Source organism: Geospiza fortis, unplaced genomic scaffold (assembly GCF_000277835.1).
Source record: "Geospiza fortis unplaced genomic scaffold, GeoFor_1.0 scaffold172, whole genome shotgun sequence".
Classification (NCBI taxonomy): domain Eukaryota; kingdom Metazoa; phylum Chordata; class Aves; order Passeriformes; family Thraupidae; genus Geospiza; species Geospiza fortis.
In genome coordinates, this window is record NW_005054309.1 from 7,795,261 (window position 1) to 7,817,644 (window position 22,384).

The 22,384-nt window shown below is 47.6% G+C and overlaps 1 protein-coding gene across 1 annotated transcript in view; it reads left to right on the top strand.

The window, feature by feature from the left end:
- The first annotated feature begins 1,471 nt into the window (after positions 1 to 1,471).
- TNIK (TRAF2 and NCK interacting kinase) overlaps positions 1,472 to 22,384 on the top strand; it is a 121,073-nt gene continuing 100,160 nt past the window's right edge. The window contains 1 exon segment of the mRNA XM_031055481.1: positions 1,472 to 1,532. The gene's annotated coding sequence lies outside the window, so the exon portion shown is untranslated.

Below are 22,384 nucleotides of genomic sequence, written 5' to 3' on the forward strand. Positions count from 1 at the left end.
CTGCTGAATCTGAGTGTTGTTCCCACCCTGGAGTACCCCAGGGTTCCCCAGGCAGCCTGAGGAAGCTGCTGGTAGATGATGGAGGAGCAGGCAGAGGGGGGATGTGGCATTTCTGAATGATCAGAGTCGTTCTGTCACCCTGTCATGGAGCTGTGCCAAACCCCGGCCTCTCCATGGCAGCACATGTTCCTGGCTGGGTGGAAAGCTGCCCCAGCCACGTCAGGACTCAGATTAATTTACTTTTGTGGCACTGCTACTGGATGAACCTTGCTTCTCAGCTTCTCACAAAGATCCAGTGTTTGACTTTTGGACCCACAAGCATCTTGAGTTCATGCAGCTTTGTAATGAATGAAACCTCTGTGTCCGTAACGGGGTGGTGGGTGTCCATCTCCTCTCTCCTCAGGAGTGCTGCTGGCTGATCCTCCTTGGGAGGTATCCCTGGGAGCTGGTATCCCTGGGCTCACTGGGATGCCAAGTCATCCAGCAGCTCAACTAACCCCAGCAGGGAGGATGAGGATGGGTGGTTGTGTGGGAGGCAAGGTCACACACAGACCCCTGGGATGTCAGGATGCCTCCACATCTGCCAGCTTCCAGGGGGATTGTGCTCTCCAAAATTGGAGTGATGAGTACAGGAAAAGGAGGAGGAGCAGGAGAGTATAATAAAGCCTCTGGAAGGGGAAAACCCATCCAGAGGAGAAAATAGCAGCAATGGTTATTCCTTCTTTCTTTCTTTCTCCACCCTCCCTCGTACCTCACTGTTTGTATCATCTTTGGGCTGTGCTGGTGCACGTGTATGTGACTGCACTTCCCCTGGCTGGGCACATGCCAAGTGCAGGGGGGTGTGGGAACAGGGTTTCCTGCTTTGTTGCCACCTTTACAAGGTGTTGTGTCCTCATATAGCATTGCCTTGGAGCTGCTCATCTCAACTGGCAAACTGGGATGTCAGCAGCCAGGGTGCACCAAACCAAAAATGACCTTTAGACCAAGTAACACTAAAGCTGCTGACCTCAGGAACAGACCTGGAAACCCCTGCTTTGAGCCCCAGAATGGCACCCTGCCAGTTGGATTGTTTTATTCCAAAGCTGATGCATAAGAAAAGCTAACTTTTAACAGCAAATGTTTGCTGTTGCATTTAAAGCATGCACTGAGTGTTCATAGATTGAGCAGATCACAGTCAAATGCATGGATGCTCACTCACAGACACCTGCCTGGCATCTCCCAGCCCAGGTGCTGGAGGTGGGCAGCACCTGGCAGGTCTGTGCTGCCCACAGTGCTGGGGCTGCCCACACAGGACTGTCACCTGGACAGTGCCACACTTCTGCTCATTGTCCCTGTAATTCCCATCCCTGGTCTGCCTGAAAACCACTCAAAACCCTTGTCAGAAAAATGTTGATCTTCATCAAACATTTATTTTTTCAGAAGTCTATAAATATTGCTTATTTAACATTCTTTCTCTTTTCTCCTAGGATCCTGCAGGAATCTTTGAATTGGTTGAGCTCGTTGGCAATGGTACCTACGGGCAGGTCTATAAGGTAAGAGTTCCAGCTGAAGTGATGCTGTTTGCCCTGGCTGTGTGTTGAACATGGAACATCCCAGCACATGACCTTGACTAGGCTTTGACCATTTCAAACCTGACAAGGAGCCTTGCTGAACTCTGACCCTTTGGTCTTGTGTGCAAGCACCGTGTAGCACACAGAGCTCTTACAATAAGCATTTCACATTAGCTCTGAAACTGTCACAAGAAAATGAATTGCTTTTTTTTCTCCCCCTTTCTCCCCAGTTGCTTTTTATTGATTAGATGATGAGGAGGGAGTGAGAAGTCTGTGCTTTAATAGCTAAATCTCGATCTCATCTAAGAACTGAGTTTACGGCTGCAATAGTCTGCCAAATGAGTTTGCTACAGTCTAGTGCTCTGCTTGCACACAGGCTGGCTGCCATCCTTTCCACTGGCAGCAACCTGCTGCAGGATTAAAAATACTATTAAAATGTTTTTATTAAAGTGTCTGTTACAGTCAGTAGGATTGCTTTAAGTTTTTCTAAACATCTAGAAGCAGAAAGCCAGATGAGAATAGTGACGGGACTGTGGAGAGCAGGATTTTAAAAGCATGAACTTCTTTACAAGCATATTTAAAATGCCCCTCTGCTGTATTGTATCACCTGTCCCAAACACTTCTTAGCTTAGGGGATTTCCAGATTTTATCTTGGTGGGGTCTTTTTATGGACTGTTCCTTCTGCATTTGGGGTGGGACTGAATTATTTCAAAGTCTGGGGTTATCTGTGTTTATATGTGGTGGGGGGATGTTTCTTGTCATGGTTGCTTGAGGAATTTGCCAACTTTTATGGTTCTGCTGGGAGTCAGTAGCTCCCCTGGGCCTCATTCTCCAAGAAACTCCTGTGTGTGTGGGCACAAGTGCTGTGTACACGTGTACTATGCGTGTGTGGGCACACAGAGATCCTGTTTACCCGTCATGCCCGTGTTTCATTTTGACTATAGAAAAGAATATACTCATGTGCTCCTACTCTGTGGTTTTGGAGACACAGCTCTTGCTTGTCATGCTCTAAAAGACAGCGAGCTGCCCCTGCTGAAGAGAATGGTGTTCAAAGAGCCAAGATTCCCCCATCCTCCTGCTGCTGTAGACTAATCCTGTCAGTAGAAGGATCAAGGGATTGAAGTGAACCGAAGATGAACTGGAACTTCTGGAGTTTTAAATGTGTGAATTTTTGAACTGAAACAGATTTAAAAAAAAATAACAAAAACAAAGGAAAAACCACCCCACCCCAAAGCTGTTCTTATCAAGGTTATATTCCAGAGAGCCTTCCCCTCTGGTATTCATTGTTTTCCCACCATGTGCTCCCTGCCATGGGAGCTCTCGTCTGAACTGTTTTTCTTCTCAGCTGCTAAAATAACGGTGGAAGGTGACCTAATTTTAACTGGTTCATATTTCTAACAATCCGTGGAAACTATGTGCCTGTAACAGCCTTTTCAACGCGTCGTGTGTTTTTGCGGAGAGCAAAAAAGGGAAATAAGCTGGTGCTGCTGGTTGTGTGGCTCAGCTGATCGGGTTTCCTCTTGCTGGGTTCAGTTCTTTCTGTGTGTTACCTCAAAGGGGAAAAAAAACCCACCCAGAAATGTCCCAAGTGTAGGCTGAAGGTTTCTGTGTTCCTTTTCCCCGTGCTGTACAAGGGGAAAATCCTCCTCCTAACTGTTTTTAACGTGCTGGAGTCACTGGATTGTCCTCGGTGTGATTCACGTGGTGCCGGTGCCAGACGGGATGGTGACGGGGGTGGAGGGGAAAACGTTGCTGTCCAAACCAAATTAGTAACTATTGAGGTATGAGCTCAGGCTAAGCCTGACTTCACAGCTCTCCTAAGCTGGAGTCCTGGAGTAGCACACGCTCTATAAACAAAAGGAGACTTTGATATAAAACATACATAACTGTTTATGGTGTCCCACCCTAAAAGCCAGCGTGGAAATAAGATCTCTGCCATTCTTTTTCTCCAGATACCACCGCTGTATTTATCTCTTGCAGCAAAACAAATGGATCAACTTTCAAGACACACAGACCTTCTGGCTCCATTCTAAATCAGCCCTTAGAAGTGATCCATACCTAGGAGCAGCGTCCTCTGTAATTAGATGGTTGTTCCACTGCCATTTCCAAACCCTTCTCAGGCAGGGCTGGACTGTTCACAGAACCATTCAGTTTGGAAAAGGTCTTTAAGATTGAGTCCAGACAATAACCCAGCATTGCCAAGCCCACCGTGTCCCTAAGTGCCACATCTACACATCAGTTAATTCCCTGCAAGGATGGTGACCTACCCCTCTGTGCTGTGTTACCTGAGGGGCACCATTGCTGCCCTCCTAGAGAGTGTTGCACCTCTGGTTGTGTTTTTGGGTTCTGGTGCTGGCTGCCAGGCTGAGCTCTGCAGGTCCAACCCCTGTGCTCTCAGCCAGGAGCAGTCACCTGGCGAGCATCACCCCCCCTTCTCATGGCTGGTCCCTCTGTGAAGCAAGAAAAGCAACTTTGCTGTTGGAAAGAGGCAGAAGTGAGATGTTTATTCCAGGCAGGGGATGATGTCTCCCCTAGAAAATCTGATATAGCAGCAATGTCTGACCCTGCTGCATGGCCACGTTTGTGCTGGAGACTGCAGGTGTCCTGGTGAGAACCAGCTGGCCTGCCCAGGACCTGGGGAGAAAATGTGCAAGGTGCAGACTTCCCAACGATCCCATGGGATAAAGGGCATGGTTATGTTCTTACAGCTGAATGATCTCACAGCCCTGCAGGTTGAGGAGCCTGAGAAGTGTCTGGGAGTACCACAGTAACAGGAGCCCTCAGAGAGCAGGGATTCATGGAGCCTCAGCATCTGCTGTGTTGGAGAGGCTGGGGAGCCCCTGGCACAGCACATGCCTTCTCCTTGCTCGTGGGAGGAGAGCTGTGTTGGCCAAGCCTGGAGCGCCCTGAGAGCTCCCAGAAGGAGGGCACCACTGCCAGGGCCTGTGCACCGGGATGCAGCTGCTGCTGCTTTGATCCTGCTTTCTGGGTCATGGTTTGAAGATCCCTTTCAGGTGGTTCACTGTGCTCCTGTGAATCAAAGCCTTGTTTTCTGAGCCTTGTGCTCGAGGCAAAGGCCATGGGTTCTGTTTGACCTCTGTATTTTCAAGTAAAGGTCTTCCTTTGCTCAGAGCAGCAGGTTAAAATATCCCTTTGGTTCTTCCCAGCTCTGGCCATACCCCAGTGACACCTGGGCACTGCAGGAGCCCTCGGCAGTGACCTGCTCTGCTCTCACTTCTCTAACCCCAACCACAAGCTCCTCACTCTGGAAAAATGCAGAGAGAAATAACATTCCTTGTTCGCTGCTTAACAATCTCCTGTGAATAGCTCAATTTTTATTTTAATGAGGGACTGCACTGGTGATGATTTATCTCTCTAATTGAATTGGAAGCTTTTCTTTATTTTCTAATAATCCTGCATCTAATGTTACAGATTGTAAACTGGTTTTGATGAAAGACTGAGAACTTGCTAGCTTCTGTGCCAGACATTGTTGCAGTAGTGAATTTTTGTGTCCTTGGATTTTATTTTTGTTATAGGTATTTAAGGAAATGACTATTAGAAATACAATGAGTTGGATTTGGGGAATTAAGCCTTTGCCTCACTGGTTTTTAGCTGATGGCTGAAAGCAACTCTAAACACAAAACTCACTAGGACTCTTCAGAGCATTATCTAAACTGTGAGGGAATGCTGCTTTTATGTCCCAGAACATTATTATTGCTGTTTATTTCTACTCTGCATGAGAGCAAACAAATACTCCTTAAAATACTGCGTGTGCTTAGATTGCCTGGATAGATCAGGGCCACAACCAGTGGGGTGTCCAGCACCAATAAATAGAAGGGTTCAAAGGAAAAGGATACTGGACTTCTCAGAAATACCTGTCCAGTGGATGGGTGCAAAGCTTGGGTACACATCCATTTACTGTGCATGGAGTAAGTGGAAAACCAGAGCAATCCCCCAGTGTTTTTATGGGCTTAGCCATGGCCTGTGGATGGTGTCAGCCAGGAAGGATTTTGATGCATGCCTTCACAGTAGTGAGAAAAAAAAAATCAGGTAATAGATCAGATGGTAACCTTTGTACTTCTCATCTTGTGTGTTTTACAACATGGAAGTAAATGATGTTGAGATTATGTATTCACGTTCTCCTTCCCCACTGTGCCAGGCGGACAGCGGTCATTAATGCCAAGTGCTGCTTCGCCTGGTTCCCTGGGATGTGGCTCTCCATTTACAGCTCCAGCAAGGTTTTATTTTACAGGATACAAGATATAGAGTATGTGGGCACCTCTGTAACTGCACAATAACTATTGATTGCTTAATTATCTGGTAAATGCCATATAATCAGCGAGCTATTACCAGCAATAGGCTGTGCTCTAATTTAGAGTGTGTGGGATCCACGTGCCGCCCGTGTCAGCTGTGCCCCTCCAAGGAGCTGCTTTACCTTCCCCACCTGATGGGGCAGGGCAGGGAATCACCCCTGGGAGCCACCCCAGGGCAGGTGCAGCACCTCTGCAGCCCTCTGCCAGCCCAAGTGAGGCAGCTGTTTGAAGGCAATGTGGGTTTTGCAATTGCTTTTTGTTTTAGTATGCTTGTCTGTCTGTCTGGGGTAAAATACACACGGGAAAAGACTGAAGAAATGCATCCCAGGGTCTTTAGTCAGGACTTACTTATTGCCCAGCTGGTATTTGCCCGAAGTCAGGGCCAATCCACCTGGAGGCAAATGCCCAGGTTTGACCTAGTAGGTGGAGATATTGAGGTGTGTGGGTATTTGAAAGTAAATAAAATATTTGAAATCCAAGTCACCTGTTGCTGGAGAGCTGGGAGCAGCAGGACTGCTGGGACAATTTGGTTGCTGAGACAAACCTGGGGGAATGTCCCAGGCACAAGCCTGTGTTTGATAGTGTTGTCTTGGAGTTTGCAGATGTGTGTCCTGCACTCCTGGGTGCTATTTGTGCACTCCATGCACAGTGGCATCCTTCCTCCTGGCATCCCCAGGCATTCCACCAGTGCAGGCTGGTGGGGTAGCAGGTAAATATCCTAAAGAAAGACTTTTAGAAGACTCCTTTTTCCTTTAACTTATTTTTGAGGGTGGATATGAGAAAATAGAGTGGAGTCTGTGCTGTGTTTTAAGTTGCCTGACATCTGTCTCAGTCTGGCTGCTGCTGATCGAGTGCTGGGCCTTTGCATCTGCCCTGGTGAGAGCAGAGACTCTACAGGTTCCTGGGTCATTAACAGGAGTTCAGGTAATTAGCCTGAGTGAAGAATGACAGTAATTGTTTTTAATCAGTTTGTTTATTGTCTCCCTTTCTGAAAGGCTGATGGTCAATAGCTCAATAATTAATCTCTGCTGCTTTATCCGTGTGGAAGAAGCTACCATGCTGCACAAAATTAATATTTCCTGGGGATTGTTGCTGCAAAGAATTCACTGTAGTTTACATACACAGCTTTTATTGCTGCACACTGACTGCTGTGCCTTGCTGGAGAGGCCAGACTGAAGTGTGCACCCCAGTGCCTGCAGAGCAGGTCGTGCTGCCACACACCCTTGTCCCAACACCTGGCCTGATGTGCTGGGTGCTGGTCCTGTGTACACCAAGGGCACCTGGTGCCCCCACTCACAGGCTGCTGAAGGAATTCAGAGCCCCATCATCCTGCAGGCTAAACAAGCAGCTCTAACCCTAGACAGCTGTTGCATTTGAAGGAGCACTGTGAGCATTTCTCTTTTCCCACCTTCATGTTTATAAAATGAACTGTGATGTTGTTGGGTGTGACTTGGGCATTGGTGGTTCTGGTGTTGTATCCTCAGCTTTGGGTCTTTTTTTATGTTTTCAAGCTCTTCAGAGGCTGCTTTTGGTGCAGGCTGAGTGTAACCACCCGTGTGTGAATGTGTGCAGCCATCCCTCCTCGTGCTCTGCTGGTCCCTCTGGTCTGGGAAGCTTCTGGCTTTCCCCATGGTTTGGTGCTGCTCTCAGAGCCTGCTCCAGGGGACTGAGGCAGGGAAGCACTTTGTGTCTGCCCACCCTGCCCTGTCCCAGGCTCTTCCTTCCCCTGGGATGGTTTTGGTGTTGGCTGGAACGCTCACATCCACATCCACACACAGACCCTTGTGGGCGGGCACTGGCTGCTCATCACCTTCAAGGTCAGGGATGGCCTGAGTGTGGAAAGGATTTACAAGATTTACAAGCTGCTTTATAATCCTGTATGACAAGCACAGTATTAAATATTAAGCCACTGTTTCTGCTGGGATGGTTCTGTGTGCCAGCAGAGAGGATGGTGCTGCTGTGTGGGGATGCTCACCAGGGCTGGGGTCTCACTGCTTCCACAGGCACCACCTCACAGGTGGTGCTGGGCTTTTCCCAGCTCTTTCTGGGTTGCAGGAAGGAGCTGGGCTGGAGTACTGATGTGTGATAACTCCTGTAGCCTTATCAGAAGGAAAATGGGCAACCTCAATGTATCAGCTTCCCCACGATGTTATAGTAGCTCTGGAGGAGAAGGTCCTTTCCACGCTGACTCAAATGGAGTGTGTGTGTTTCTGAAATGCAGATTTGTTTTTGCCATGCAGGCAAGGAAGTCTGAACTGAAAAATGCTTAAAATGATGCTTCATTCTTATTTAGAAAAAAAAAAAAAAAAAAGGGAAAAGCTTTGTTACCAGAGCAACTGGTACATCTTGTGCTACTTCATTTCTCTGAAACACAGAGCGAGCCCTCAGCCCTCCCTCCCCCCGACAAGAAACCAACCCCCACACACCTACACACCAATATGTCACATTAGCTTTGCTGCTTTCTGAATAATGTAAGGGAAAGGTGCTTTTTCAGTCCTGGAGAAGGCAGGTTATAAAAGGTGATTAAAAATGTCTATGTATTGCCTCCCTTTAAATCTCTGTTCCCTTTCCGTCCCTGCTGAGTTTGTGAAGGGAAAGGGCAGGGTGAAGGTCAGGAGCAGATTGATGTGTCTGTGGAGTGACATTTGTCCAGTCTACCTTGCATTGCTAGTTGCTCTGATTCTCTAAATACTGCACAGCTTTGCAGGACCAAAAAAAAATATCTGCAATGTCTTAGGGTTAAAAAAGCTGCTTTTGAAGATGCCAAGTAAAGTCAGTGGTGCTGCAAGGCGTGGGGAATGTGGTGGTTGGGTCTGCAGTGCCATTTGTGTGGGTGCCAGGCATGGATAGGGACAGAGGGAGAGCCCTCTCCTTGGCCTGTGGCGTTACAAGGTGCTCTGTGCAAGCAGCTGCATCCATCCAGTGCCACATTCTCCTGTCCCAGAGGAATGCCTGGGCTGGGAACTCAGACTTGGCTTTTGTCAGATCTTTTGTGGGGGCGCTGAGAGTGAGAGGTGAGGGTGCAGTTTGGGGGAGGTGTTTAGCGAAGAGCCAGCTTTCAGAATCGGGGTTACTGCGGGTGAAAGCAGCACTCTCTGTTCTGGGAGGGGTGGCTTCTCCTCTGCTGAAGCTCCCACTGCTCTGCTCACTGTAGTATCTTACCAGCAGTGTTCTACAAGGGTGTGGCTGTGGCTGGTGGGTGCTATAAGGCTTGGGTGGGCTACAAAACACATTTGCTTTTGGGTTATATCCCTCTAATGGGAACCCTGGACTGGTGAGGAGCTTCTTGCTCTCAGCAGAAGCTGATACCTGCTGTTTTTAGCAGATGTAAACTTGGATATTGTATTTTAAGAAGTAACAGGCTCTTTTAGTGGATTGGAGCCTGGTGCAGTGCACAGAGAGCTGGGGGCCAGGACCTCACTGCTGTGGACTTCTCCAGTGACCTTTGCTAAGTGCCTCCTTTCCCATCTTTCTTTCCCATCCCTGTCCTTGCCCCTTTCCCGATAGAAACAGAGCAACGCTGGGGTGGTTTGGGGGGCAGAGCTGGGAGCTGCTGGGTGGTACCAGCATTGGAAATCCATCTCTGAGGCCATGGGGAGGCTGAGTGCCTCTGCACCAGCATTTTGGAAACAAAATGCTGGGAGCAAGGCTGATTCCCAGAGGAGCAAGTAGAGCAGCTGCTGCTAGGTCAGCTGAGGAAAACAACCGAGAGAAGCACTGAAAAATAGGTTTTGGAGCTGGGAGGTGTTTTTGTTCCTCCCAGCTCTGGAGGTGCCACTCTCAGCTAGGAAGATGCTTTTTAGAGAAGGGAATAGGAGGAGCAGCAAGCTGTAAACGCTGGTCCAGGCTGTGGATTTGAAGCTTTTGCAAATGCTGTGGTGTTTTCTCTTCAGAGACGTTTCTCGCTTGTCACTTTTTTGTGTCGCTCCAAGTTTTGATGCAGCTTGACTCGTGGCTGACCCTGAGGACTGGGAGGCAAGTGATGCCTACAGGGAGCTGGCTGGAGCTCTGCAGCTTCTCCTGGTTCTGCTTTGAAGGCTCACTGCAGAGAGAATGGTGCCTCTCTTCAAATCTGCTCTTTATTCTTAGGTTTACCTGGGAAGCCCTTTACACTAATTACCTAAAGATGGAAAGTGCCAAGCAAACACAGCCTGCTTCCAAATGTTGTGGGATTTTTCTCCTCTTCTTGCATAAGAATGGCAGATTGGTGTAAATTTTTTTTTGTTTTGTTTAAGTCTTCCTATTTTTTGTGTGTCTTTAGGTGTCTTAAATTCTTGTGTTGAAATGTGCACAAGAAGTGTGTGGCTAGAAGCCCAGCTCCATCCTCACATGCCCTTGTCTCCAGCCCATCTCAGCCGGTGTGTGGGTGGCTGGGAAGGAGGTCAGCTTGGGCTGCAGACAGAGCTGCAGTTAGCTGGAGAGGGATGTGGGGGAACCTGAGCCTTTGTTAGCACCAGCTGAGGTGATCCAGCCCAGAGAGTCAGGTGCCACAGCCTCCTCTCCCTGTGCCCAGGGCTCATCCTGGGGTGTGGAGCATCCCAGCCCACAGTCACCTGCCTTGGCCTGGGCTCCAGACCTGCGCACTGATGTCCCAGTGATTGCTGGTGTTCTCTAACTTCCCTCCTCAAGCTTTTTTTGCTCTCCACTGGAGCAGGGCAGTGCTTTTAAAGTGTAGGTAAATGCTCCTTTTTCTTTTTTTTCTGACTATAGTGTAATGACCAGGGCATTGGGCTGTGGGGCTTTGTGCCTGCATTCAGGTCAGAGTCTTGTGTGGCAGTGTTGATTTGCATTTAAAAAGCCCCAAACTTACTGTGGGTGTTGCTGAGGAAAGGTTGAACGTGTCAGCCTCAATGGCAAAGGAAACAGAGGTAAGCAGATGTGCTGGGAGAGATGAACATCTCTCCTGCTCTGGTCTCTGGGGCCAGCAGGGTGAGATGGGGACAGGGAGCCATTTCATCCTTCCAGCTTAACTCTGTTCTTCTTGCTTTGCATCCCCCTTTGAAAAGATGAGAGATTTCCATGCAGTTTATAAGGCTTTCCTTGGTATTGTAATTTCTCCCTGAACCAAACCTTATTTGAGGATAAGATGCCTCATTCAGTAACTTGAGCATTCGGAAGTCTCCAGCCAACCTCCCCTGTCCCCACTTGGGACATAAAAACCTATTCAGAGTCAGAAGCTCTCACTGACAACAGGAAAAGCTAGAAATGCATCTTTGTTTTCCAGAGGTAGAAATTCAATATAAGCAGTCATCAGGGCTTAGGAAAAATTGCAGATTCCACTGGACTTGCCATTAGTCTCTTGTTTTTTTAGAGCAGTTATGACTGTAGTTGAAATGGGCAGCACCAGTGGAAATGCCTCTGCATTCCTGGACTTCAGAGATTTTCCCTTTCACACTTTTATTCAGCAGGTCCAGGATCAAGGCCAAACCTTTTCTACATAACTAATAGAAAGACAGCCAGTTCAGCAGAATTTCTGTAAATAGCCTGTTCCAGATGAGTTGTGAATTGTGTATGTGAATGCCAATAAGGCTAACACAAGGGGTAGTTTGCCAAAGAAGATGGAAATCTTGTGTTAGAGAAACAGGCTTCTGAAACACAATGTCAGATTACATTTTTGGACTCTGCAGAAACATTGTTTGCTGTAGTCATGAAACTGCCCAAAATGCAGATGAGTTTTGACCCGTGGCACTGAAGGACAGCATCCAGGGAGTGAGTGCTGGTCACAGGAAACATTCAGCACCAACTGAAAATCCTGCAGCAGCCCAGCAGTGAGCTGGGCCCTTGAACACCTGCTGAAAGAACTCCTCCAGTATTTTTAATGTATATATATTTTTGTCAGTTTAAAAACTGACAAAAGCCAGCATCTGTTGGGATAGTCATGGTGTGGTTTGGAGGTACTCTGCCTTTAGCATCCACACCGATTTGGGGGCTGGAGGGAGGGGTGGGCATCACAGGGAGGTCACTCAGCTGGGCAGTGGTCCAGGGCATGGCTGTCCCTCAGCAGTGATGCTGTCCATGGAGTTCAGCCCCCACAGGAGCAGCTGGGTTCAAGGTCTGTCACTGTTCAGCCATTAAAAGCCACCGTGGATGTGGAGGGGTGCACTGTTCCTTCATGCCCTCTGCCCTGTAACTCCTTGCACTGCAGATGGATTTGCTGTGCTGGCTTGCTGGATTGTGCAGCCCCAGGAGAGCCAGGTTACAGCTTTTGGCTTGAGGGAGGGCTGGTTCTCAAGCCATTTGTGTGTCTGTGGCCTGGGCTGACTCAGGCTCTGTGAATCATTGGCATTTATCCTTGTGCAGAGAAAGCACAACACATCTGCTCACCCAAGGTAAGCACTACAGCACCACCTCCATCTTCCAACCTTTTATTCCCTTGTGGCAATCTTGGGGATTTGATTTGGTTTGGTTTGGGTCTTTTTTACTTGCATCTGCCCACAGTAACTCAAACTTGGCATGGCCCAGGAAATTTGGTGCTTTTCCCATGCAGATGCAGGGTTGCAGAGTGGTGCCAGCAGCTCCAGAGGGCACCTGGCTAAGGGGATTAGCCAAAGGGCTCAGAGAGGGCACAATTTTGGGCTGTGCCATGTGTCTAAGATCACTCTTCTTCCTCCAAATCTGTCATCTTTCAATCCAGAACTGACCTGTTGCATTCCGCAGAAGCAGATAACCTATTGTTTACCTTTTGTTTCTGGGGCCTCAGCTTCTCAGAAGGAAAAAATCCTAAAGAAAGGATTTTTGTGAAAAGGATGTCTGTGACAATCTTTCTTCTAGAAAGAGCCCTAAACGTGTGACACAGTGCCTGGGCTTGTGTTTGGAGGACTCTGAACATCAGCAGATGGATTTAAACCCAGTGGGGGCAGTGGAATGTGCCTGCCAGTGAGGGTGCAAGAAGCCCCAGGCAGCTGTGGGAGCATCCCGCATCCCTGGGGACGGGATGCAGCTCCTGGCACAGCCACAGCAGTGTGTGCCTTTGCCTCTGCTGGTTACTGCCTGCAGCACTATTCCAGGGCTAGGGAATGTTCTTGGGCTTGGGGAGCCCACAGCTGAGCTGGCATGGGGAGAAATCCAGTGACAGGCAACAGCAAATGAATGCTCTTGAAAGCTCCAGCAGATGCTCCCAGTATTGAGTTTTCTTCTTCCCTCACTGGTGACTGTCTACAACCTGTTTGGGAAGGCACTTGAGAAGAAATAAGGTAATTACATAATTTAATAACAGGTGTGAGAGTGGCATTCTGAGCACAGCAGCAGTGTGGAGGAGCTGGGGCTGTGGAACGTGACTTGTCTTGCACGGCACAGATTAATCACATCAGCTCCTGGGAGACAGGTCTGCCAGAGAGGTGCTTGTGCTGGATGCACTGTTCATATCACTCAAATTAGGCTGTGTACAAGAGCTAATAAAAACAGGAGGAGAGAATTTCAGCAGAAGGGATCAATAACTTGAAAGCGTTTTAATTCAAAACTAGAAAAATGAGAGAGGTTATGGGCAAGGAGAGTATGTTAATAAAGGAAAATGAGTATTTGTTACTGCTGGTGTGAAATGAGATAATTTAAGAGATGTTCTAAGTGCCTTTTGTCACAGTTAATGCCTTTTGTTAGGTTTCCAAGCAAAATGGAGCCTGCGACTTTCAATTTCAGGGTTCTCAGATGATCAAAATACCGTGGGGCAGCTTGATCATCTCATGCTTTACTGGAATGAGGTCATCAATAACTTTTGCCTGGGTGTGATTTACACAGTTGTCAGTGTCTGAATTGCCATAATATGTCTCTGCCCAGGAAAAATGCTGCATTTGGAGGGGAGGGGGGAGGAAACCAACAAAGCAGAAGCTCTCTGGGTAGTTGGTTCACTGCTAATAATGCATACAGAAAAGTGATTACTTGTGATCCATTCAAACAGAAAGGCTCAGCCTCTAAAGCTGGAGGCATGGAAGCTGTTACAAGGTCAAGCAGTGTCCTTTAAGGAGAAATAGGTGGCAGATACTGTCAGTGGCAGATAACACATCTGCAGCATCATGAGAAGTACATCTGAAATTAAGATTAAAGGTGCTTTGCACTTGTATGGAGAGGGGGAAAAGAGAAGTTAGAGATGAAATCAGGAAAAAGAGGATTAGCTTTTGGTGGGTGACAGGCAATAGCTCTGGCCAGGGAGAGATTTAAGCAGCAAAGTGCTCAGTAACCCAGGGAATTATCAAAGGTTTCTGCAGCTGCTTCCAACTGATGGTCTTCAAGAGCCCGAAATTCTTTGTGTTTGAACCTTTCTCTCACGCCAAGCCTGTGTGTGTATGTGCACGTGCAAAATCTCATCTGCAGCTCCATATGTCAAGCTGGGAATGCAAAGACCAGAGGCCCTGGTCATCCTCACTTGCAGGAGTCTGCTTTAATTTTAGATGCCTTATTTACACTGAGGCAAAAGGGGACCTGATCTGCAGCTGTGCTGGCAGACCTCATTCTTTTGTTGACTTACACTGTGGGTCAGGGCACCAAGAGCTTCTAAAAATGAAGTCATTGTGTCTGGGCAGATGTTTTCAAGTCTCTGCTTTCATAAATGGGGCTGGGAAGCTTTGCTGAAGGTCCTGCAGGAGAAAGTGGATCTGTTGACTGATGGGTATGAGGTAAAGTTAGCTTATTTTAGGTGTTGAAGAGGATGGCACTAAGTTTTGTCAGTCTCACAATGCTGAGAAACCCTAATTTGTGAAGATAGGTTTTGGCTGTAACCTCTTTGAGGGGTAGAAATACTTTGACCCTTAATAACTGTGGTATGGCAGTGGCTTCACAGGTGGGAAATTTGGATTTGTGTTTCCAACTTAAAGTGTTCCCAAAGGAAAACACCTTCCCTGAAGCAGAAGGAGAAAGATCCAAGGCATCAAATGTGCTTCTCCTGCACCTTGGGAAAACACCACAGCCAACCAGAACCTAGGAGGTTTTCATTCAGATTGGACCCCTTGGTGCAAATCTTGTTTTTGCAAAATCTTAAAAATGCTTGGGGTTTGTTCCATTGTGGGAAAAAAAGAGTGTGTTTGCACATCTCAAGCATTTGGAGGAACCTCGATGGTTTCCTGGTGGTGATCAGCGGTGCCCAGGGCTGCTGGTCTGCAGTTCTGCTTGCTTCCTCTGTGGCAAGATGCTCACTGACATCCAGATTATCAGGTCCATAAATACCCAGGCATCTGGGAGGCCTTCCTGGTGTCTGGTCTGTAGCTGACCTTTCATTTTGCTGGCAGAAAACGAAGATTAGCCTTGAGATCAGCAGACTGCAGTGGAGATTGCACATCCATGCTGTCAGATAAAAATAGAAACAGAAACTGGAAAGGGGAAATATCATATCTGTTAAAGATCATCTGTGTGCTATTAATGTGCCAGTGACCAGGCCTCTCCCTGAGCTTGTGAGAGCTTTACCTGCTTAAAAAAGTTGTGTCTGAACTACACCAACCTCCCAAGTTTCTTGCGTCCTTCTTGTACATATGTGGACCGTGCCTCCTCCATTTTCTCATGTGTCCAAACCAGTCTTATCAAAGGAGCATAGTGTTTAATCCAAGGCAAGCCTCAGAAGAATAAACTGCTTTGGTTTTCGTAGTCTGGTACAAAATTATTTCTGCATTTCTTGGCACTTAGTTATTAATGAGGCATTTGTTCTGTTTGCTTGAAAACCTCCCAGCAGCCAGCACGTGTGTGCTATGCAAATTATTTGTGGTTTGGTTAAATACTGTTTTACTAGGAAGGGGAATAACTGAAATTAGTAGAGGAAAAATAAGTAATATTAACCCTCTGTAGGCTGTTCACTTGTTAATTGTTTTGGTGATTTGGCTCTTGAACTGAGTGTGCCACTGTGGTAAATGGCAATTTGGGATGTGGGCTTGAATAGTCACGTACCCCTGAGTGCTTATTTTGTGTGGCAGTGGTCCAAAAAACTGCCAGCGTCCTAATTAACACACTTTTTCAATGGACAGTATTAATATTCATACTATTATAATGTAAAATGAGTAATTTGAATGGACAGAATACCTTGCACTCTCTTGCTCTCTTGTGGATTAACCTACAAAAGGCCACTGGCACTCATCCTTTCAGGCCTTAATGGGTACAGAGGCTTCTAATAAAACTGTTTGGAGCAGAGGTGCCTACAAATGTGTAGCAGATATAGTGCATGTGGTAGGGATGGTGATAATTTGTTAGGGTGGTGAAGGGAAATGTGAAGGGAAATGGTTGTAATAGATGAGCACCTCCAAATGATGGAGGAGTGAGGCAGCTCTCGGGGGTGACTGGCCCCACAACATCCATCTAAATGGTGTCAGCCTGGCAGCAGTGATGCAGGAGTCCCTCAGCTGAGCTGGTGCTCAGAGGAAAATAGTACTGAGGGGGAGAAGGCAGATATATGTCTGACTGGAAAACAAAAGACTCGCAAGGCTGGTTTGTTTTATTGATGCCCACCATTAGAGGCTACCACAAGATCTACTGCTGAGTGTAGGAAAAAAAGGAATGGAAGTGCAGAGAATGCTGTGAAAGAAAAGGGATTCACCCAGGGGAAAAAGCAGAGGTGCAACTGAAGCAGGAAACACTGGGTTTAGCCAAGAGGTTGAGCTGTGAGGATTGTGGGGTGTGTTTGGGTAAGCCCAAGTCAGTTACCAAAGGATCCAGGTTACTCCGTTCACCTGAGATATGTGCCCTGTATCTGCACAAACCGTCCTATAGCAGACACCCTCTGCCTCTACCAAGCTCTGACTGACCTTAAGTCCTCAAAGAAAAACTGGCCTTGGGGTCTGTATTGAGGGAAACCACTGTTGAAAAAGCCAGACAGGTCTCAGCACGTCTTCAGCACTTGGTGCCAAGAAGAAGGCTGTTAGCTGGGGGAATGAGCTTTGCAGATGCTCCATCCTCTAAAGAGCCCTTGCTGGTGCAAAGAGTGCAAAGGAAGCTTTGGTAGCTGCAGGTTTGGCTGTGGTCCCTGCAGGCCTTGCGATCCTGTGGAGGAGCTGGTCTGTCTTCAGCAGCAGAGGAGAAAACCTGTGTGAGTGCAGAATGGATGACGACAAATTTGAGTGGCTCGGGGTAGGAACGAGATCACTTTCAGAAGCATCAGGGGAGACTTTGAAGAATGGATGAAAGGGAGCTGAGTGAGCAGGCAGCTGTGGACACAGATTACCTGGACCCAGGGTAGTTTTTGGTGGCGTCACACACAATCTGTGCATTCCCAGGGCCTGGCATTGCTCGTGGTCTCTTATGGAGGATACAGACACACCTTAGAGCTCAACAAGCCAAAGGCATCTGTGAGGAGCAGTGTTTTTCTGCAGAGGAAGGTGACTCTGTAGTGCTACAGGGTTCAGTGTTGAAACTGATTTAGTTCACTTTGTGTATGGGTAGCTTTGGCTTCTGAATGAAAACTTAACCATGGAAAGTGCAGCTGCTCAGTCAGAGCAGCAAACCCCTTTCTGCACAGCCTGGCCTGATTCTGCTCTGCTGGTGGCATCCTTGTGTCTGTCTGTGGCCTGTACAAGTTGTTGGAATGGGGCAAACCACTTTTCCTGAAGGTTATTCATCAGCCCCTCTGCCAGCAGCCAAGATGGGGAGACAGGACTGAGTTACCCAGCTGACTTCAGGCGCTGCCTTCTGCCTGGGGGTAGGACCTAAAGCAGTGTGTGTGCCTGCCCAGGCTGCATCCCTTGACTGGTCAAAGATGGGTGGCATCTCCTCTTCTCAAACAGCTTCAAATACCTCTTTCTATGGTGTGCTCAGGATGAACTCTTACCTTTGCTACCACCTGTGGGCTCTTCCCATAACCTGGGATTTGGTGCATCGCATGCAAACCCTGAACACGGGTGATTTACACTCCATTGCACTTTCAAACCCTGGCACATTTGTGCCAACACCAGTGGCCACATTAGTGATCACTTGGTGCATCCTGTCCGTCCCCATCTTCATTAAATAATCATCCTATAAATAATGGACTCAGCCCAAAGATCTGCACTGAGCTCTGGTACCTGGAGAGCAGCTCTGTGGGTCTGTTCCCATCAACTTCTGGGTAGGCACATTCCCATAGATATCAGCAGGACTGGCAGTTAGTCTTCCTCGCTCTGTTAACTCCATTTAATATTAAATATTATAGATCTTTATTTTTTAAGGTGAAAGGAGACAAGAAGTATGTTTTCAGGCTGTCCCAGAGATTACTTGAGTCTCTAAACAAAGGACCCACTAGAAAGGTTGGAGACATCCCATTAGCTGGGAACTCATGGAAAAATTAGAGGCTTTTAGAGCCCAGGTTAGTGTTGTGAATTAAACACAGGTGAAAACCTGATTTGTTATTGCAGCATTATGTGAACTAGCAAACCTCCTGCAAGGAGTTTGTGATTTAATGATGGAAAATAAAAGTCCACATCCCAGATGCTTCTCCATGGTGGCTGTGAGGGCTGGGGCTGGCAAGTTCCCTGTCGGCTTTCACCCTCTGCAGCTCCCTTCCTTGAAGATATTTTGGTGAGCAGTGAAACAGCCAGTGAGGCAAAAAAAAAAAAAACCAAAGAAAGGAGAGAGGAATAATAATACTACATGTAATGCTGAAGCCAGTTGGGAGGGGAGGGGAGCAGGGCCGAGTGGTGCAGAGCTGTGAGTCACAGGCAGCTCCGCTCCCGTGCGAGCCGGGCGAGCGCAATCCTGCAGCATCGCTGCTGCCAGCCTTGGCAGCTCCCTGCCATGGGGCTGCCCTGCTTCCCACATCCCTCATCCTCCTCCACGCTCCTTTCCAGCCCCGTGTCTCCCACCATGGGCACTGGGGATGCTCATGCCAGTGCCCTTTGCTCCAGTGAGCTCCAGGAATGGGAATTGTGTCTGGAGCGAGGTGCCCGGTGCTGGTGGCACTGCTGGGCATCCTCCTGCTGGGCACAGGCTCTGCTCAGCTGAGCTCCCTTGCTGCTGCTTCCATCTGCCTGTGTCTTTGCTGCCAGAGTTCATAGAAGCACCGAAATCTATTTTCCTGCCCACACTTGCTTGTCCTTAGGTGTCCTCTTTTTGTAGAGCGGTTTCATTTAATTGATTATTTTTCAGAACTTTTGGGAAGAAGCCTCAGAGAAGGCCTTAAAATAGAGAAATCATGTAAGTTTAAATATTTTTGAGGAAGGCTGGGAAAATATTCTGCAGCCTGCTCTGTGACCTTTCCATGTCTCCTAGGAGGCTGAGATCAACTTGTTTTTGAATAATCCCCTATTTGCATTGAAAATATGGAAAAACTCATTTGTATAGCTGCATGTTTTGCTTCAAGGTGAACAGAAGTCTCAAATGTACTGACTGGTGGCAAGCCAGGGCTGATGCCAGGAGGGTGTATCCATCAGAACACCACGGCACAGAGCATGATTTTTTTATTTTTATTTAATCTCATGAGAAGGCTACAGTTAGCCAGGCCAGGCTTAAGGTCAGGCTCAGCTCCGCCTAAAAGCTCTCATGGTATTTTGTTCAGTTGAGCTTTAGAGGGTTTATTGCTTCATTTTTTAGCCTCAAGCCAGAAATTGTTTTCCCCCTTTTTGCAGGAAGGACGTTTTCTCACAGATCCTTTGCTTTGCTGATGACGGAAGGAAATTCTTCCGAGCCAAAATATTCAAATGATGGTTTCCTTCTAGAAAAAAATAATATCCCTTTTTCTTTCTTTTTTTTCTTTTTTATTTTTTTTTCTCTTCACTGTAAAGTGTGTGTATAACACTATACCCGTCTGGGGAATGTGCTGTATTTTTAAGCTTTGGTTCCCATTCTGGGGTTTTGCTTTGTTTTTAACACATCTTTGCAGCATGAGCAGCTGCTGTTCCAGCTAGCTCTGCTCACTGCACATGGAGACACATTTAATGAAAGGTCTTCCAAGGCTCCCCTTTCTTAGCCACATGCCTTTTCCTGCCCTGGCCCGAGGTGAAGCGTGGCTGCTCCTGGAGGAGCCCGGAGTGCCCTTTGTGGGAGCAGCTCGTGGCAGCGGCTGCTGAGGTGACAGTGCCCTCCATTCCAGCTGGAGCAGAGCTGTCAGCCAGCAGCCCGAGAGGAGCACAGGAATGAACTCTTTATTTCCTAATTACTGTTATTTTGGCAGATTGTTCTGAAGGGTCTGTAACTGATCTCTGCTGCGGTGACTTTGGCAAGGGGTGGCTCACTCCAGCCTCGCCTGCAGAGCTGTGTTGTCCTGGTGCAGCATTCTCAGCCTTTGTCAAAGCACTGTTCCTTGCTAATTTTCTGTAATGGTGGAGGTACTGCAAGCTGGGACTGAGCAGACAGTGAGAGCTGCAGTGGAGGGGTCTGTGTGTTCACCCATCCTTCCTTGCCCCCCGGGCTCCCTGGCTGCCCCAGGCAGTGCAGGTAGCAGAGATGCTGTTCTGGAATGGCCACCCTGATGTCAGGGTTAGCCAGGGAGATGTCAGGACACATATTGTTTTGAACAGAATGAGGTATCTGCTTACAAAGCAAATGACTTCTCTTGGTTAGGTTGAGAGCCTCACAAATTTGCAAATTCTGGGCTGTGCAGAGATGAGGCACCCAGCCTGCTTAGTGTTGCAGTGAGGAGAGGAGATCACCTCTGTGGTTATTTAAGGATAAATCAATCAATGCTCAATCTCATCCATATTTGCTCCTAACGTGTTTATTTACGTGCCCAGCCCAGGCAAATGAAGAGCCCTTTTAAAATCAGGGGGGAGAAGGTGCTCCAGTCAAAATGGAAAATGACTTTCTGCAGCATTTTATCTTAAATCCAGTCTCAGTTATTGCTCCAGGACTAGCTGGGTGTGATGAAGAGCCAGGAGCCAGCAGATTACTTCAAATATTTTTTTTTTATTTTTCCTGAGGAGACAGAGGGGGGGAAAAAGCTGTCAGGGTTCTTACACCAATAGGGAAGGGAGGGGTAAGAGGGAAGCCCCAAGGGGTTTGCTGCTGCCAGGGTGGAGGCACAGGGGTCCCAGCCCTGCACCTTGGGGCCACATCCTGGCCTGTCAGAGGAAGCAGTCACTGTTCCTTTAGAGGGACAGAGGGTTGCATGGTGGCAGGACACAGTGAGGCTGGCAGCTGAGTCATGGCTGCAGCAAGGGGATGCTTGGGGAGCAGGGACCATCACCCTGGTGTCCCCAGAACATCCCTGCTGCCCTGCAGGGCTTCAGATGGGCCCCAGCACAGTGGTGCAGGCATCACCTCCAGCAATTAAGTTTTTCTTCATTCCCATCATCTTTCAGTTCTGAAGCAGCATTTACATTCATATCCATTTTTTCCCTGGCTGCTGCTGCTGCATTTGTGCCGGGGGAACCTTTTTGGAGAGTGCCTTTGACAGAAATGTGTTTTCTTATCCCTTGAAGCTGAAAGCCATAAAGAAAGAATGAGTTTAATGAACAGACCTTGCCGAATCACCACCTTGAAGCTCTAGCTGCTCATGTGAATCAAAACTGGCTGAAAGTAGGTCATATAGTAAAAATGAATTAGGCTTACTTCACATTTTATTGACTCTGCCAGTTTTTCATTCATAGCGGCTTATAGTTTGGAATGTATCTTGTCTTTTTAATGCTAGACTGAGATAAAAGGGGAGAGCATTGTTCCTTATTCCCTCCCTTTTGCCTTGCATGTTTCTGGTGGTTGATTTTATGATGGCTGGACTTTCTCTTTCCCGTTTATTTATTCCTTTGTTCTCCTGCACTCAAGAACTGCTTAAATGATGACCATAATATGTTCACAAGTGGGAATTCAGCCTGGTCCCAAAAGCTTGTGTAACACTTAAATTAGTCTTAAAGCTTCTGAGAAGGGTTGAAGAGGTGAGGTGGTGGTTGGGGCAGAGGGGTTACACTGGCATCTTCTCCTTGGGGCTGGGCTGGGTAGCAGGATGGCATCGTGTGGGTTAGCACAGGGAGGAGCCAGTCCTCTGCTGCCAGCCTCTGCCCCTCTGAGAAATCCTGGATTTTGGGGTGGTTGGACCTACCTCACCATCTGGCAGATGATGGGCTCCACCTGTTAATTCATTCAGTGATGCTCAGCTGCATCTTGGGCAGCTTATTCGGATCAAACTTTTAATTTTGGTGTAAATCCTTCAAGTGTCAGTGGTTCCACTGCTCGTCCATCCATCCCTGCTTGTGATTAAATACTCTCACTCATAAATGGTGCTCTTTATTTCCCATTAGTCTTTGTCTATTTTCAGTTTGGAGTCATTTGGTCTTGTGGTCTTTGTCTGCCATTTTCTGCCTCTGTCTGGAATTGTGATTTTTCCTGAAGTTTCTGCTGGAGTTAAACAGTCTGGTCTCAGCTTTAACAAGAAGCTGTGAGAAAGAGGATGGAGAGAAGGCAGAAACATTGCAGTGGTGGGATCCCTGACTTGTGCATGCAGTGTTCATTTAAAAGACATTTTTTAAGGGAGACACATAATACACAGCACTGAGATCTTGTCTTTAGGATTTCTGTTGTGGCTACTGGCAAAAGAGGGAATTAGGGCAGCTTCTGTAATGATGGATGATTTTTTCCTGCCTCCTGTCTCTGTTGCCTACTCTAGATGGCACATACTTTAAGGAGGTGAAAAATCCCTACTGATAAATTAGG